The 17,443-nt window shown below is 40.1% G+C and overlaps 1 protein-coding gene across 3 annotated transcripts in view; it reads right to left on the bottom strand.

Annotated features, from left to right (window-relative positions):
- Window positions 1-17,443, bottom strand: part of ddah1 (dimethylarginine dimethylaminohydrolase 1) — an 82,886-nt gene that overhangs the window by 48,148 nt on the left and 17,295 nt on the right. The window contains exon 1 of one of the 3 annotated variants that reach the window (XM_026148138.1): window positions 9,360-9,587. The exons of the other annotated variants lie outside the window; for them this stretch is intronic. The gene's annotated coding sequence lies outside the window, so the exon portion shown is untranslated. Of the gene's footprint in view, window positions 1-9,359; window positions 9,588-17,443 lie in introns of those variants that run through there. 3 annotated transcript variants of the gene reach the window in all.

The following is a 17,443-nucleotide window of genomic DNA, read 5'->3' as shown; positions in this document are numbered from 1 at the left end:
TCTCTGAAAATACTGATATAATTACTCCAAGACAGCAATTTAATTGTAAAATAGGACAAACAGTGCTTGGCACCTTTGCTTTTACACAAGAATACAACCAGAACACAAGATGAGCTCATTAGTGCAGACTGACTGTGTTTATAAAAGTCTAAGGATGATTGTCGTCGATTATTTGTAGACAGGTTGGCTCTCATCACGTGACCTGAATAATGATCAAGAGAGCTGGTCACCTCAGCTACTTGCAATCAGTTTCCGAATGTGAAAAAAAATTCAATGCAATCACTTGGCAAGCACCAATTTCTCCGACTCACAAGAAGGTTGTCGTCCTATTTTTATTTTAGTCTGACTGACCCATGAGCACTGTTCCAGACATACCCCATCCCTCCACCATGGTAATGGCACTTCCAAATGGCAGTGTCCTTAAAGTACAACGTGTTCTGCCACACCACAAAAACTGTCCAAGAATGGCTCAAGGAACATGACAAAGAGTTTAAGATGTTAACCCCAGATCCCAATGCAAACTCCATATCCAACAACGCCACCCACAAGAAGCAAAGGATCCATTGCCAACATCCACTTGCCAAACACCACAGCACACACACACAGAGGTGCTATATCTATGCCCTGATGGGTTTTGGTGACAAAAAAGCTACCAGCATAATATGAGGCAGGTGGTTTTCACGTTGCAGTGGATTTGTGTATCACAGTCACGTTGTTGTAGTAGACAAACTGTGCGGTTTTGCCCACTGTGTCATTATGTCATACAGTTCTTACTTTTACTCTGCACTAAAAGAGTCAAAAGCAATTGAGCCTGAGTCTATAATGTGAAATTGTGCATTTAATTGTAATTTATTATTACTAGACTTTCTCCAGTTTTCCATTTAGTGTGCATATGATTTCTATGAGTGACCTAATGAAATGTCACAGAATGTCACAGAAGACATAAAACAATCTTAAAAAAATAAAAATAAAAAATCAATATCAAAACCGATCAATAGCAAACCTCAGATTGATCTGCCAAGTGTGCTATGAAACAGTAACAGCTAATAACTACCTGAAAAATCATCAGGTTTTTTCCAAATGGCAGTCAAACCAAAACAAATAAGTTTTTCAAACCAAAGGTGTCATTTTTTTCTTGAATATAATCATATAAAAGCAGACATGCTGTCAGAGGACTGGAATGTGAAATGGAGCACAGTGGGAATGTCTCTCAGCTTCTGGTGTGTGTGGGCGTGTGTGTAACTCCACAGGTCTGGCGCAGGACAGGTGTGCTCCTTGGGACATAACAATCCCCCATTATTGCCCAGCTAGCATTCAATTACCATCATGTACTCAATCAGTTGGATGGTAAACAGGTAGAAGAGAACATCCATCAATAATTCTGTGCGATGATACCCGACTCCTGCCAGCTAAACACACACATACAAAAAAAGACCAACAACACTAAGAGTAGAGTGTATTTTTGGAGGACCATTCTATTTTTCCAGGCATGTTTCTGTCATTATCATTCCTGGAGTAGCTCATGTTTGAAGTCAACGGGCTGTAGAACAGCACAGCGCTCAGTCCGCACCGAGTGGGAAGAGATAATGGGGAAACCAGGTGCTATGATTGGAGCTACTCTAGCGCCAGAGAGTGAGAAAAGAGACGGCGAGAAATAAAGAGCAAGGGGCAGAAGCTGCAACAGTCAGAGCTTTCTGACCCTATTGCTCTGACTGGAATACATCTCTGTCTGATTAGTTTTTTATTTCCACTTTCCCCTGTTATCTGATCGGCTGGTTTCACCTACCATGCACATGATACATCCGCCTGTCGACTTGTGTAGCAATGAAGAGAAGGGAAGCTTAAAAAGAAAAAAGAGATGCAGTCATGCCAAAAGCCTTTTTGCTCCTTTGCTCACACTTGCACTTTGACCTTATCAGCCTTAAAAACATCTTCAATGAGTACAGCAAAAGAACCACCTAAACATGTGCATCATTATGGGTCGTACACACCAAGACAATGATCATTTATTTAGTAAAGGGTCTTCAAAGACCACCCCTACTCTGAAACACGCAAGAATTAGAAAAACTGGCTAAACTCTGTTGGATGTTTACAATATTGCCAGACTGATGCATTGATCAATGTGCAGACTGGAATATCAGCCAGCACCAAAACCATCTGCACTTGACTCTGCTTGGAAAAATCCACATTTTCACAGCTGAAGAGGTCAAACAAAAGAAAATGTGAAACAATGTTATCAGGTCTTTCCTACATTTTACTAGGTTTTCTTAAGAGCATCTCATCAGGTTTCACCTGCCAGGCATATTTAAGCCATTTTTTGTGAACACACTGTTTAAAAAAAACTTTATACACCACGTTAAATACAATTAGCTGCTCAACTTCTGGTAAGAAGCTACTCAAGCAGTCATGTGAAAGGGAAAAACTAAGCATACCTCATCATTCATCATTCATCAGGTTGTAGTACGACTTTTAATGTTCATTGAGGTTTGTGGGCATTCACTCGTGCACAGCTCTCTTAAGGTCCCACAGCAATTCCACTAAGTTGAGGTCGGAAGCTTGACAGGACATTGCAACAACTTGATTCTTTTCTTTTTCAGCCAGTTGTGGTTGTGGTTCAGATCATTGTCCTGCTCCTTGACCCAATCTAGGCCAAGCTTTAGCTGTTGGATACATGGCCTCACACTTGGCTCCGCAGTACTTTGGTATACAAGGAGTTCATGGTTGACTGTAAGGTCCTATGGCTGAAAAAAAGCCCAAATCATCACGCCTCCACCACCGTGCTTGACAGCTGGCATGAGGTGTGCTGATATGCTGTGCTTGGTGTTCACGAAACGTGGGACTGTCTCCACTTTAATCTTGTCTTGTGGTTTGTTCAGATGCAACTTTAAAAAGCTCCCGTAACCAAAAAATACTTGTTCGAATCATACTGTCATGAACCCTTAATGTGCTGACTGAGGCCTGTAAAGTCTGAGATCTAGCTCTTGGGTATTTTTCCATGTTTATAGAGGTGCTCACAATGGCTTTTAATTGGTTAATCAATTGTATTTCATTGGCAGCACCTGGCTGCTACTAACACTCTTGGTTCCTATGGAAGCACCAAGTGTTTACTTGTTTTTCCACAGGCCTGCACAGAATCGTATGGAAACTTTATTTTTGACATGGCCATATATATTTGTATTACTTTCTCTTCAGATGAAATGTAGGGAAATCAACTACCTGCTTTCTCAGTCTGCCTCCCTGCCAGAGCTACCATATAACTAATGGATGGATGAGACAAAATTAATTAGGTTAAGTCTGCTCATGTGTAGGTACACAGAAAAGTAAACTAGGAGGAGGATGGGGATATTTTGTCTGCGCTTTGTAGGGAGGAATTGCCTTCAAGGAGATATGGGACTGATGTCATCTTCCTGGAGCCTGGAGAAACAATCAATGCATGAGCAAAGGGGAATCCATTAGGAGAAAAAAAAAAAAAAAGAGGGGGGTGCAGGGGTGATGACAACATCTCAACCGATGATGAGTTCAGAGGGCAAAGTCATGTTACTTTACTGATGACCTCTACTAAAAACAAGCCAAGAGAAGCACTGTTTACAGTTGATGACTGCGTGCAAAGAATGTGCTTGAATGCGTGTGCATATGACACAAAGCATGTGAGTGAGTTCAAAGCTCAGGTGAGCATTTCAAGGAATGACCTTTAATCTTAGCCAACAGGCAGACCCTCACACATTTACATCCAGCTATTCAGTAACAACAGAGAACAGATTCCTATTTCAATTAAGACCAGGTGATTTAATAATACATTACATAATGCTATGTGACAAGAGTTTAATCACTAGATAAAACAGGCATAATCATTGTCATTAGTTCGGGTCACAATTATTAACAGCTCAGAAAATAAGAGTTTGTAAACAAACTCTGAGTGCTACAACCTCAATCACAAAAAAATGTCACAGCTAGGCGCACAACATCGCTGGTTCTCATTTAGCATTCATGAATGTAAAGCCTTTAGTGACACCAAAGCCATTCAGTTTATACATTTTACTCTCCTTGCTATTCATAGTGGCTTTGCGAAGTGAATACTGAGTGACGCGGCAAAGTCACATTGGGGGGCTTTAATTATGCTGCGATGAAAGGAAAGCTGGCACAGCAACTGCTCAGAGGTCTGAAGCAGGAAGAATGAAAGTTCAATGGATGTTTCGTACACCCGCCTAGTTTAATAAGGCAGGCTAATTCAGTGATGCGATATCAGGATTCTAACAAAAATAACATTTTATAGTGAAAAGTGGCAAGACCATTATGTAGCAGGCAACAGAAAGCATTTAGACTTTGTTCAGTTTTTACTTTTAGATGTGTAGACAGTGTCTATTAGGCTCAAGGCAGTCTACATAAAATGTAGCTGAAGTTCATGAAGTATCCAGGACACTGCTTTTGTGATCAATAACCACTCCCAAGGCTCAGACTGTATTGTTATATGTCTATATGTATTAAGAGTTTTGTTCAAGTTCACTTTACTATATGCTGTGGAAAAAAAGCTAACAAAAACACAAGTGCATTCAGAGAGTTGGCAGGAACCAGGTATGAAGGTATTTTTACTGTAATAGTTAAAGATGGCATCACAATTCTGTCAGATACAGGTAAATGCATCTGGTGGGCCACACAGAGAATATTTTTAATGGTCTAAATGTTGCAGAGACCAGCAGAAAAGCCACAGTAAACATCTCCCAACTCCATCATCTGTCAGAAACATTCATGATATACCAGAACTCATACAGAGATGAAAGAAAACTCACACTCTTGTCTTGGGGATAAATCTTAATATGAATGTCTCCCAGAGAGCCATCTTCCAGGTTTGACTTAGTAAAGTCAGCATAAAGTATTTGTTCCATAAGTGCAATATCATCATGCCATGGGCTAAATTTCCATCATCATCAAAAAGAAATTTCATCAGAAATACTGCAGCATACGCATGTTAAACATTAAAAGCTCAACATAACCATGTGAAAACAACAACAGACACTTAAGAGTCCAGCTTATTGCTAGTTTACCCTAATGTTCCCACAAGCTACATAAACATGAATTGTTGAAACACTTTTTAAGGCTTCAAAAAAAAGATTTTTAGATTTTTATTTTAATCACGCTATGTTGCATCCAGTTACCCTGTCTTTCGCGGGTCGTCACCCGAGTTGCTCCGTGGTTGCCTGTCAACTACACCAGCATTTACATTATATAATGCAGTCCAACACTGCAGCTGATGATATTACATAGCCAGAGTTAATGAGGCAGATAAATTAGCAGAGGGCCGTGACGCCTCAGGGCAGATCTCTGACAGGAACATATATAGAAGCCACTGATCAGATAAATTGGTATTCAGGTTCATATTGTAACAACACACACACACACGCACACACACACACAAACATACATACATACATAAGGATGGAAGCAGCAGCTGACCTGATGCTCTTGGTTAATAGGTCAAACAATACTATTCCAGAGCAGTAACGATGAGGAATTGTGCAGTCTGTTATGGCTGGACAGTACATGCAGATTTCAGCCAAGAGGAAACAAAGCGTTCCCTGGTGCATGCTGGGACACATCAACCTGTGTGTGTCTGGAAGGGATGTCTGTGTGTACTGGTTTGTTTTTTCAGTGACTGGAAGAAGCTTTTGAAAGTGTGTGCTGTTCTTTGGACGTTTGTTTTGGAGATTGGTCTCTTATCTGATCGTTTGTGTGTGTCTGTCTGGTTTTGAGCGCATTTGTGTATTATTCTGTCTGTGCAAGTGTAGAAGACTCCAGTACCATGTAAAGACGAAGGCTCGCAGTCTTGAGCTCAGCACATTTTTAGTACTTCCCCTGAGACTGCTTATGTCAGGACTGTCTGTGTAGTCTACACCACTGGCTTTCAAAGTCTGACAGTGACAACTTCCCTCAAACAAAATGACACACCTGCATCCTCCAGACACAGCTTTGCATTATTTTAGGTTTGTGTCTATACGGTCACACTGGTTTCACGGGGATAAGCTATGAGAATGTCAGTGTTACAAATATATAAGCACCACATTGATAGGACATTCTTGACTATAGTAAAATTCAAACAATGATAATGCAGCATGAGAACAACTGAAGGGAGTAAGCTTCAAGTTTGAAACTACAGTTCCCACAATCCTAACCTGCAGGCACTAATGCAGCCCATTCATTTTCAGCTCATATTTGCTCACATTTTGGCAAATGGGCATTGCTAAAATAATACCAAGTTCAGTATGAGGAATTCCTGATTGCAAAGTATTTAGACACAACTACTTGGTGATTGTTCTGAGCTAGGTTGCACTATGGGGATAGTTCCATGATCAGCAATTCATGCAACAGTAGGAAGTGTGATAACCTACCCTGGTCTATCCTATCACGTGTTTCAACTTGAATTCAAGCAAACTGTGTGTGCTCTTTTTGTTACTCTTTACAAAAACGCCCCATAAAAAAAATACAGTATCAGCTGAGCTCCATCATGTGGGTGTGTTCAGATATGAGTGAGTTAGTACACTGAGCATTCACATGACAGCACTATGGGTTTTAAAATACTGGAACTGCTTCATTAGCTGCGTGTCACAGCTGGTAAAACTGTTCCAAATCCTAATAAGGAGGGCAAATCAGACCTCAGATGTCTGAGAACATGTAGTCTATATTGTACAGTACATATAGGTCTGAATATAACGTTGTTTCCTTCTATTTGTATGTTGAGCTGCACTCCTCTGTCTGACTGGTAGTTAGAAGACAACTACCGAGGTACTCCTGAGTCATTTTTCTATTTTTGCAGCTGCTACTGCTGAGTGAACCTCTCACGGTGGTTTGTTCTCATTATCTCTGGCAAACAAGACGCAAAACATGACCTTGTGTGCTCCTCTCCATCACATGTTCTTCTCCCTTGAAATCACACTTCACTGCATAGGCTGATAAAAGACTTTCAACAACTGTTTGTGAACAGATTTCTCAATGTTCCATCTTAAATAAATCAATTTTGCAGCAGAGCTAAAGTCTGATATTCGGGACTGACTGCAGCAGGTGCCGGCAGCAAGTCATAAAAAGAAAATCTCTCTCTTTTATTACGTATGAAAGTTCAATTTTTGCATGACTACTGTCATGCATCTGCCAATATTATGCAATTATCATGGAATCATCAACCAGACTTTGCTTTAGAATGAAGATTATTTCTGCAGTGTAATTTAAAATGTATTCAACCCGGTGCTATCCATGTGCCTCAACCTTTGCAGCAGAGCATGCTTAAAGGTAAATGGACCAATTAGAACCATGGAAAGGATGGCAGAATCTTCCTAATAGCTCTGCTGTAATGACACACGGCATTGTGATGTCACCAAAACATTACTAGAGCTACTTGGCTATCAATCAGCCCCGCTAGGTCTCCGCTGAGAATTGTGAATGCGCTGATAAGGCGACCCACATGCATAAAAGATCACAACAAACCTAAATTAGTTCTTCTCGAGCTTATTTGCCTTCAGGCTTTTTGAGTAATCACCACCTTTCAAGTCAATCACAAATCCTCCTGCGAGGCTTTTTAACTAGGACAGTGACTGAGTGTGACGTGCCTGTGATATATACCTTTTAACAACAAAGACAGCAGCACATCACTGGAGCAAAATAATGGAACGTGACTGTAAACACTGACTTTTCAGTTCCTCCGTAGGAAATCATTTAATCAACACTTTATGAGCTGTTTGAATAATTCACTGTTTTGAAGTGATTTTTTAAGGACATGGTCAAAAGTAAATTACGTGTTTCTGATTCAGGTGCTTTCAAATGTGAGCAGAGACTGTTCAAGTAAAATGGAAAGACATGATTAACCACTTCAATGTCGACTCCTGGCCTATTTGAGTTTGACCTTATGTCGTCACTTTTTTCCCGTCGTTTGTTTCTGGAGACAGAGTGACCACATTTGGATCAGAGTGGAGTGTGACGTTATCAGCGAGCAAGTGACTTTGGTTGGCAAAAAAGCCTCCATAGACTACATAGAAGTACCATTTAAACATGGGAAACTAGTGCTACTGATGTGGGGGGGAAAGCTTAGAAAAAAAAAGGAGGGTGAGCTTTTACTGTTGTGGCCTGGAATAAGTTGCCCCAGGCTGCACTTTTTCTTCCATTAAAAACACCTTTTCTCCAGTCCTTTCAAGATTAATACCAGAGTTAGCTTCTAGTCAGTTTTAAGTTACTTTTTAATCTTTTTTGTTAGACTTTTTATTTATTGTAAATTTAATGTTTTTATTTGTATTCTTCCATGTTTTATTGCTATTTTGTCATGGTCCTGTGTCTGTTGACTCAGGGCTGTTGTATTAATGACTCTTATCTTGTGTTCTGGTTATGTATTCTGTTAAGATTTTCCTAATTAAATTTTGGTTTTGTGTTCCCTCTCTTTAGTGTCGGGTCATCCCTACCCATGTGTTTCCTCTGTTTGCTGTCTGCGTATATTTCCTGTTTTACTTTGAAGGTCTGTGTCTGTTGTCTCCTCATGTCAATTAGGATCAGCTGTGCCTCACTCCTGTTTTGCCATTCCTCATTCCCCTCCATCTGTACTTATAGTGTGTGTTTTCCTGTGCTCGTTGTCGGTTCGTCTGCGTTAGTTGGTGTTTCTCCGCGTCTCTCTGCCCTCATCCAGTGTTTCTCCCTGTTTGTTCTGTGTTTCTCCCTGTATGTTGCATGTTCCAGGTTTATTAGTTTTTCCCAGTTTAGGTTCATTTCTTAGTGCTGTCCTTACCACCCTCGCTTTTGTTTGTGCTTCACCTATTGTAAATAAAACCCTCACTTGCATCAAGCCAGTACCTGCATTTTGGGTCCTTTTCTCCCACATACCACACGACCTCTGCCGCAGCCGTGACATATTTATTTTTGTCTAATATGTGTTTTTAAAGTGCTTTAAGAATAGTTGGACTGGATTGGAATGAATTAGGTTTGGGCAATCTGTTGCTGCAGCACAGAAAACTAAATTATTTGTCAACTTATTTCAATAAAAGTGACCAACAGCACAGAATGAGGGTCCAATTCAGAGACTTGAATTATCTATTTAAAGTGGCCATGACCAGTTACCAGTTAACAGCTGGTTAAAGGTATCAAGACCTTCATGTAATATCGTGTAATATAAAAATTTACAGTAGTCCAGAAACCAAATGCAAAACAGTTTTTGTACAATCTTGTAAAAGTTTTCATTTTTGCTTCTTGAGAATGTGAACATAAGACTTTGACACCTTTGGGTTATGAACTGGTGGTTATCTTTTGGTTTTATCTTGTGGAAATCACTACAAATTTAGAAAAGACACCCTGCCGCACTAGCACACAGGCACTCAATTATTGCTGCTGACCTTTAAAGCTGATACTGGCAATCATGCTTCCTGGAGGGTTAATGTGCTGATCCAGTCGAATAACCAGCTGCTATGAACATCCTCTGCTGGCCAACAGGATTCCAGTTCCCCAGTCTGCCTCCTGACCCTGCAGCCCCTGATCTGTGATCACCTGCCAGGACTGTTTCCAGTAAGGCAGAGAGACCGGCCAGACTGGTGTGACTTCTCCCCCACAGTGTCTGGTCTAATGACACAGATAAGATGGCACACACACATAAACACACAAGCAAATACATATGTTTAAGTCTATCCCATCAAAAGTCTGCAAAGGAGAAGAGAATTAGCCAATAGCAAACGTGGGTCTGTACAAGGAGCTGCATGAGGAAAAGTTTCTGTTTGTCAATGATAAACTTACAAGCTCAGAGTGTGTGTGTGTGTGTGTGTGTGTGTGTGTGTGTGTGTGTGTGTGTGTGTGTGTGAGAGAGAGACATGCGTGAGGCTTTTTCTTCCCAGTTTTCCGGAAGTCTCCTGGAGCCTCCCACTGCTGTGGGCCCCAGCAGATGACTTCTTATTGTGGGTTTGGAGCCTCAGAGCAATTAGATGAGTTTATGGTAAGCACTAAGAAGCGGAGAACCTTGTCATTCTGTCAGAGCCGATTTCCCCTTCGCGCTAAACACCGACCTCTCCGAGCTGCCAAGGGTGGACGCGGGCCACAGCAGAGATTTAAAAACAACAAAAAAAGGATGTTTTTGAAACCCTGGAGTCAATCAACTTTTACTTCCTGTAGCTGCATTTTGTTGCTAGGTGATTTCAAAAGGCAAAACATGCCTGCTGCTTGCTGAGGGCAGCTGTATTTAATACTTGGTAACAACATTAAGATACAAATTATATGCGCACCAAAATGCACGCATGAATTAAGGAGCATCAGCTGCGGTGAACCACAGCCTGCTGTCATTTTTACTGTGTCTATCATCATATAATCCAAGTATTGTGCAAGGGTGTAGGTATTCACAGGCTGCACAGGGAGTCTGTATAAACATACAGCAGCTTCAAAAGAACCCAACAGAGGCAATATAGGATCAGATAAAGGTGAGGTATTTGGCCACAGATTGACACAGGAGTGAAATTCGAAAATTCTTTCCACAGGGAAAGTGAAAACATTATACACAATAGGAGCACTAGCATAGCATTCTCTACATGAATGTAAAAGAAAGAAAATGCAGCACCTCCCCATGCAGTCCCCAGAGCATTTCCCAACACTGTTGATGTCTTTTTTCCAAGTGCAGTGCCAACAAAATACTTCATCTGCTCCACCTCAGAGGCCTGTGTATCCTCCTGAGCCTCTCTACGAGATTCACCTCTTTACCAAAGCATTTGCTGGAAAACCAAATAAACACAGTTGCACAATGGAAAGGGGGGTCTTATGTAACTAACACTGGCCATGCCGTGGCCCAAATGTAACAATTTTCACGGCTCTGAACTTGAACACCTTCTCTTGCACACACAAGCATGCGTACACACACACACACACACACACTGCCCCATAGGAAGCTAACCAGCTATGTAGCGTGTAGTGCTTTTCTTTTCTTTTCTTTTCTTTTCTATCTGCAGGGATTATTGAGAAATAACAGTAGGTGGGCAGACCTATGTGAGCAGAGAGACAGCTAATGCGGATTTTACGTAAAGAACAATGAGGTGCAGACCCATTCACAACAAGCTAATATTCAATATACCAGGGGGTTACTGCTAAACTTTACTGTGCACATAAAATCTCCTTCCAGTCACGTTCATCTTTTCAGCATCTAATAATATGTTTTCTCTTTGGCGGACCCCAGCATAAAGTTATGAGATGAAGTTGTTTACTGACTGCTTTTAAACATTTTTTTTTAAACATTTTTAGATCTTGCTTAAGGACCCGTGTGAAATATATTGATGCTGGCTCCAACCCCTACTTAAACTATTCTTGATGTTAATTGGGTGTTTTATGCAGTGACACAATACCTCACATACTTCAGTGCTTGAGACCAGACTGATAAGAGTTTACTTTCTAGAATTAACATAAGAGACTTTAGGAGGAACACCAGTTAAACTCACAACATACAATACTTCATGTTGTATTGTCTTGCACATAACTGTGGCTGTTGTAGTAGGCGATACAATCAGTGTGACTACGCAATCAAGGCTGTGTCATTAACATCCGCCCAGCCTGACAACAGAAAGGGGTCTAAATGTAAAGAGCACTTTATCTGACAGTGTAAGGTTTAATAATTGTAGCAAGAAATAAAAATGTCCTTCATTTTTTAAATATGAAATAAAAAATAAACAAGAATCCATCGTATTCCAAGATTTTCAATTCTACAAGAAAGATTCCCCCGATTTGAGAAGCCGACAATTAGAAAATGTTTGGCAGAAAAATAATTTAATGAGTCAATTATTTGCTAACTGTCTGGATTATTCGACAAATCATTTCAGCAGTGACACAGTTTGGCTGCCGCTGCGAGTGCTGTGTGTGTGAAGGGTAACATAGAAGAAGAGTGTGTTTTCAGTATGATCCTTGGCGTGAGAACTGACTGAAAGCGGACATCACACCACACTGTGACAGCTGAGGGCAGACAGAAGAGGCAACACACATCTCGTCACTCGCCACACCAACCACGCACATACAAATTCTCACCATCATACACATGTGGTAAATGGACTGGTTCTTATATAGCGCTTTTCTACTCTTTCTGAGCACTCAAAGCTTTATACAACTAATACATTTACACCCATTCACACAAGCACTTTTTTCTGAGTATTAAGTGCTAAGTATCTACCATTCATACACATTCACACTCCGATGAACGCATCAGAGAGCAACATGGGGTTAGTATCTTGCCCAAGGATATTTGGCATGCAGACTGGAGCAGCCTGGGATCGAACCACCAACCTCTGGTTAGTGGCTGACCTGCTCTGCCACATGAGCTACAGCCACACATGTGAATACAAGCATATACAGACAGTTAGGTCCATAATCGTTTGGAAAAAGACGCAATTGAAGTATTTCTGTCTTTCTACACTATCAGGGTGGATTTTAAACATTCATTAAGCGATTAAAGTGCAGGATTTCAGCTTTAATTCAAAGCCTTTACCAAAAGTTTGCACTAACTTTTATACGTGCTCTCCGATCGTCAGAGGCTGAAAACTAAATGGACAATTGTTCCCTTGTGACAAATGAAGCAGATATGATATCTGAAGGTGTTTGTATTTTATAGCTTTTCACTGTAATTGACAATATAAGGCCTGAAGAGATGTTAGCACAAGAGACAAACAAAGTAAACATAGCAAAAACTTTAGGAGTGGCCAAATTAACAATCTGGAATGCACCGGCCAGCTCAGCAACACCAAAAGGTCGGCTAGATCACAGAAGACAGCTGAAGTGGATGATGACAGAATTATTTCCATGGTTAAAAAACAGAACTAAAACCATTTAGCCAAGTCAAGAACACTTTTAGAGGAGGTAGGCGCAGTATCTTTGTCAAGGTCAAGAGGCACCCTCATGAATCGAAATACAGACGGTTTACAACTGGATGTAAACTCTAGGCTAACTAAACTGAGACAGATTTGCTACTAGTATTCATTCGTTTATTTTTAGACTGGGAGGGGGTGTTCACATGTAGGCCTCTGCGTAGCCTTGTGGTATATGGGTTATCTATATAACTCATAGGTGCGCTATAGGAGCACTCTTGCTACTACTTGCTTAACCTAATTTGCACAGATTACACAGATTTCTCACACACAAAGGTGCAGTATGTGAACATGTCCAAAAAAAGGAGAAAGAAACTGCAGCCAGACATTACCAGACGTTAAATCAAGCATCTATGAAAATACATAGTTAAGAACTGTTAATGATTATTTTGGCTGAGAAATCTTCTTCAAGTCTGTGCACTCCTATTTTCAATTACATAAATGCAATATGACATCAGAGGTGTTGGCAGAAACAGTGACTGCGACTGTTTAGTAAACCAGTGAACATGAAGGTGAGTACAGACATGCTTTTAGCCCCGAGCCACAGGACTACGATCAAACTTGTGCTCCAGAAATTGAGCTTTACAGAGTACTTCTTTCAAACCTAGGGATGAATGGCATTTTCTAAAGTGGGAAATTTCTATTCTTTAAGACATTTTTTCTGTAGAAAGGTTTGTTAATGAAAACTACATGGTTTGAAAAGGAACTTTGCATCCTTGTTTACCTTACACTGGGACCTGATATGACCCCTCAGTTTATCCATTATCAGAAAAAAAAAAAACTTTTTTCTACTTTTAATTCATTACTTTTCTGATTGGATGCCCCTTGTAAACAAAAGGTTTGAATAAGAATTGGATGGCGCTTCAGTGCCCACATCCACAGACGTGAGCTATGTGTGTATGACCGTATTAGAGATATCTGTTCTCAATTACATGCAAGAGCAAACTTAAACTCTTAAGTGTTTGAAACAGGATGGATGACTTACACATTTGAGGACTTTATTAGAATTTTTGACAATTTAATGTAATGTAATATAAACATCCACTAATGTATCAGTATCTATAGGATAGAAAACACAGATAAATGCAGCATGTATAATAGCAGCACAAAGAATAGATAAAACTCAAACACGCAGTGTGAGAGTTAACAGCCGATCTCACCCATCATGTCCTCTACCCTCCTACCCTCTCCTGACTCACCCGTGTTCGGCAGACACCAGCGTATCACCTCCTCTGTCTGAGAATAAATGCACACGGTATAATCATGTTTACTTGAATAAAGACAAATAATAAGAATTCAAGCAGACCACCAAGCAGGAAACAGCATTTACTGTCTGCTTCAGTCACTCTAGCCTTTATACAGCTAGTACATGACCTGGAATGCACTGTGCATATGATTAACTAAAGAAAGAAGCTGAAATTGGAGGTGAACCTATACTCTAATTATCAGCTGAGGCCTTTCCTTTAAGAAACATTTCTGTAATTTAGATTCTTTGCTGTGCTAGCTTTCTGGCCTGAGTATGTAAGAAACGGGACTAGCAGCACCTAGCCACAGTTATTGCGAAGAGCTCAATTCAAAAAGAAAAAGATGCGTGCTACCAGTCTTATTTTTCCAGCATATCTATGTGACATCCTGATATTATGCAGTACTGTGCAGAATCCTTGAACCACACTTCATTTCTATATATTTTGCTAGAGAAACGGGAAAGGCGTATAATGTTGCAGCATTGGCATTGAGCTTGAGATCATTTTCATCTTGAAAAATTAAGTTGTTAATCAGATGGCTAAAGACCTTTGCTGATGTATTTCTCTCCTGACCTCCTCCACACATATTGGTGATGATTTAAACCAAAATTTCCCAATTTGGATTCAATACTCCACAAGACCTGTTGATTTCCAGTTACGTTCTTGTGTAATTTGGCATTCCTCTGGCTTTACCCTGTTTCTTTTCATTAAAAATGGCTTTCTTGAATAATAGATTTACTGAATGAAGGGCCAGATGCATCTCTTTGCTGGATTTTTATCCATTTCTTAAGAACATGACTTTCAGATGCTGTTCATCTGCTGAAGATGCACAAGGTTTTTTCTTTATGTCTGGCACGTCTTCTTTTGTTCTCCACTTGTCCAGATTCTTCAGATTTTTTAAGGACAAATTACACACCATGCCTACTTTACTTTACCTTACAGCTAATAGCTCTTTGGGAATCACAATGCTGGTGCTATAATGTTATTTTATGCCTGTAATACTGTCTTACCTTTGACACGATCCCATGAAATTGGTGTTTATGTTTAAATGATTCATAGGTCAGTGACTTTACAATTTAAAAGGATCCCTTGAAACTGTTCAGATACAAGACTGGACTGAAAATAAGGGGGGGAAAAACAGCCAAAGTCCAAAGAAAAAAAACCCCATATTTTTAAGACCACTTCAAAAATTACACCGATATAGCAGCTTGGAAGCAAAATACAAAGGAATAAGGTGTAACGCAAGACTTTTTGGACGGTACAGTAATGTCAACCAAAAAAGGATCAAACACTCATAGTGAAAGGCCAAAGCAGATTCAGCTAACTGAAGTCCAATGGTAATGCAGATCTACTTTAAGCAAATCGTTTGTGAAATACATAAATTATTACCAATTAATTCTGACACCCTAAACCTCTGTGGCTCTAAGCAGAATTTTGATATTGTCTCATGGTTGGAATGGAATCACGTGAACTCATTGGCTGACAGCATTTCTGCTCAGAAAGCATCCAGTGCATAATGAATGTCATCTTCTTGAATCCTCTAATTAACTGCATCATTAGCTTGGCATCCACTTACTTTAAATTGCTCACACAATTGAGGAGTGTCATGCAATTCCTCTTTTGGGAATAGGAGTGGTGATGGTATCATTCTACTCAGAAACATGACAATAAGGCACAGCAACATGGCCACATATTGTTCAAATGCTGAGATTATCTCATTACATCGGCCAAGATTCACTCGCTGTTAAATTCAATTTCTAGTGTGCCTTGTACGGCGGCACAATTAAAAAGTATTCTGCAAACCGCATTAGTCAGACTAAATAATGGAGACCAAAAAAGTGCTAACTCAGAGAGGGCGGCTCTGGAGGAAAAAGGGCGCCTGAGATATATCACTTTCATCAAAGACCAATGGGTGGGCCTTTCCAAAGAGGCAGAGAGCAGGAGAAGTTCATACAGAGACAGAAGTATTTGTTCCAGGCTGTGATGGATGAACCAAAAATTAAGCGAAGACACGTGAAGCATTCATCATTGACAGAGTGATAATTATCATCAGTTTATGATTAGTGAACATTTCAACAAGTGCAAAGATGCATTCCTGTTCAGTCGTGGATCTTCCATACAAGTATCCAGCAGTAATACATGTTTGTTGTGGAAAAAAGAAAAAAAAAAAAAAAGAAAAAAGAAAAAGGACATTTTGCAGACAAGAGACAACAGGAGAGATATGATGACAGGAATGAAGGGGAAACTGGAACGTGCTGCAGAAACAAATGGCTTCATGTTCCCGTCAGAAAGATAATTTTGAAACAATATTGGCTCTGTGATCTGAGCAGATGTAAAAACATTGTTTTTTTGCCTGGGCAGTGCTCTGGAGGCTTTGCATATTCAACTAAAACGAAGTAGAAAACAGAACTAAACCCAGGACTCAATCCAGCAATGAAGCACAAAATCTACACGACACAACTGCTGTTCACATCAGAGACAAAAGATAAGATGGGGAATATGGCCTTAAATACACGTGTCTGCAGGCGGAGGTGCTTTTCTATGGGTGGAATTGACTACACACATTCATAAGCAGCATATGCAGCTCTGTGTGAGTGCCACCTTTTTGTTTTTGGTCCGCACAAAGAGTAGTTATATTGTTAATTGCTAACAACAGTGTGAAAGGCTTACCTAGTTTAAGCTGCCATCAAGGGCTTGGTTACGCTTAATCTTCTGATGTGACCACAAGCACGTGAAATAAAAGGGTTAATAATTTGTGCCGTGTGTACTTCCAGTGGAATTGACACAGAAGGCCTAAAGTTACAGTAGCACTTGGAAAAATTAAAGTAGTTACAAAATCCTTGAAGTTAAGCTTCAACTTGTGCCTCATTTACTTTTGTTTTTAATTGGTTGAGTTCAATGTTTCATCACTTACTTCACTATTGATGTGGCTCCAGGTTGCCAGGAGCGAGGCACTGTTTCGAACAGAAACCAAGCGCCAAAAGCAAAACAGTTTCGACCATGTTCTATCAACACTATAATGAACCTTGCTTTTACAACACTTACTGATTGTGTGCAGAATTACATTATTTCAGCTCGTATGAGCTCATTGGAAAAAAAAAAAGTCTATTTAAGTTAGTAGCCTGATACAGACTTCCTTTAATGTTTTGTCGGTTTAAACTGCCAACTGAGGAAAAAACAGCATCACGTCAGCGCCTGGTGATAATTACATGCAGGATATGAGCAGTATTTTGACAGAGTCACACCTGTAAACCCACTGTGGAGACACATTTTTAGCTTTTTGGGGTACTTTGAACGCGCTTTTCATCAACACAGAGTCATCTGTCTGAATGTTAAAATCCAGAAAAAATAAAA

The sequence above is a fragment of the Astatotilapia calliptera genome, chromosome 17 (genome assembly GCF_900246225.1).
Source record: "Astatotilapia calliptera chromosome 17, fAstCal1.2, whole genome shotgun sequence".
In the NCBI taxonomy this organism is placed as follows: Eukaryota; Metazoa; Chordata; class Actinopteri; order Cichliformes; family Cichlidae; genus Astatotilapia; species Astatotilapia calliptera.
Note: the sequence above shows the minus strand (reverse complement) of the source record. Positions and strands in the feature narration are given on the sequence as shown.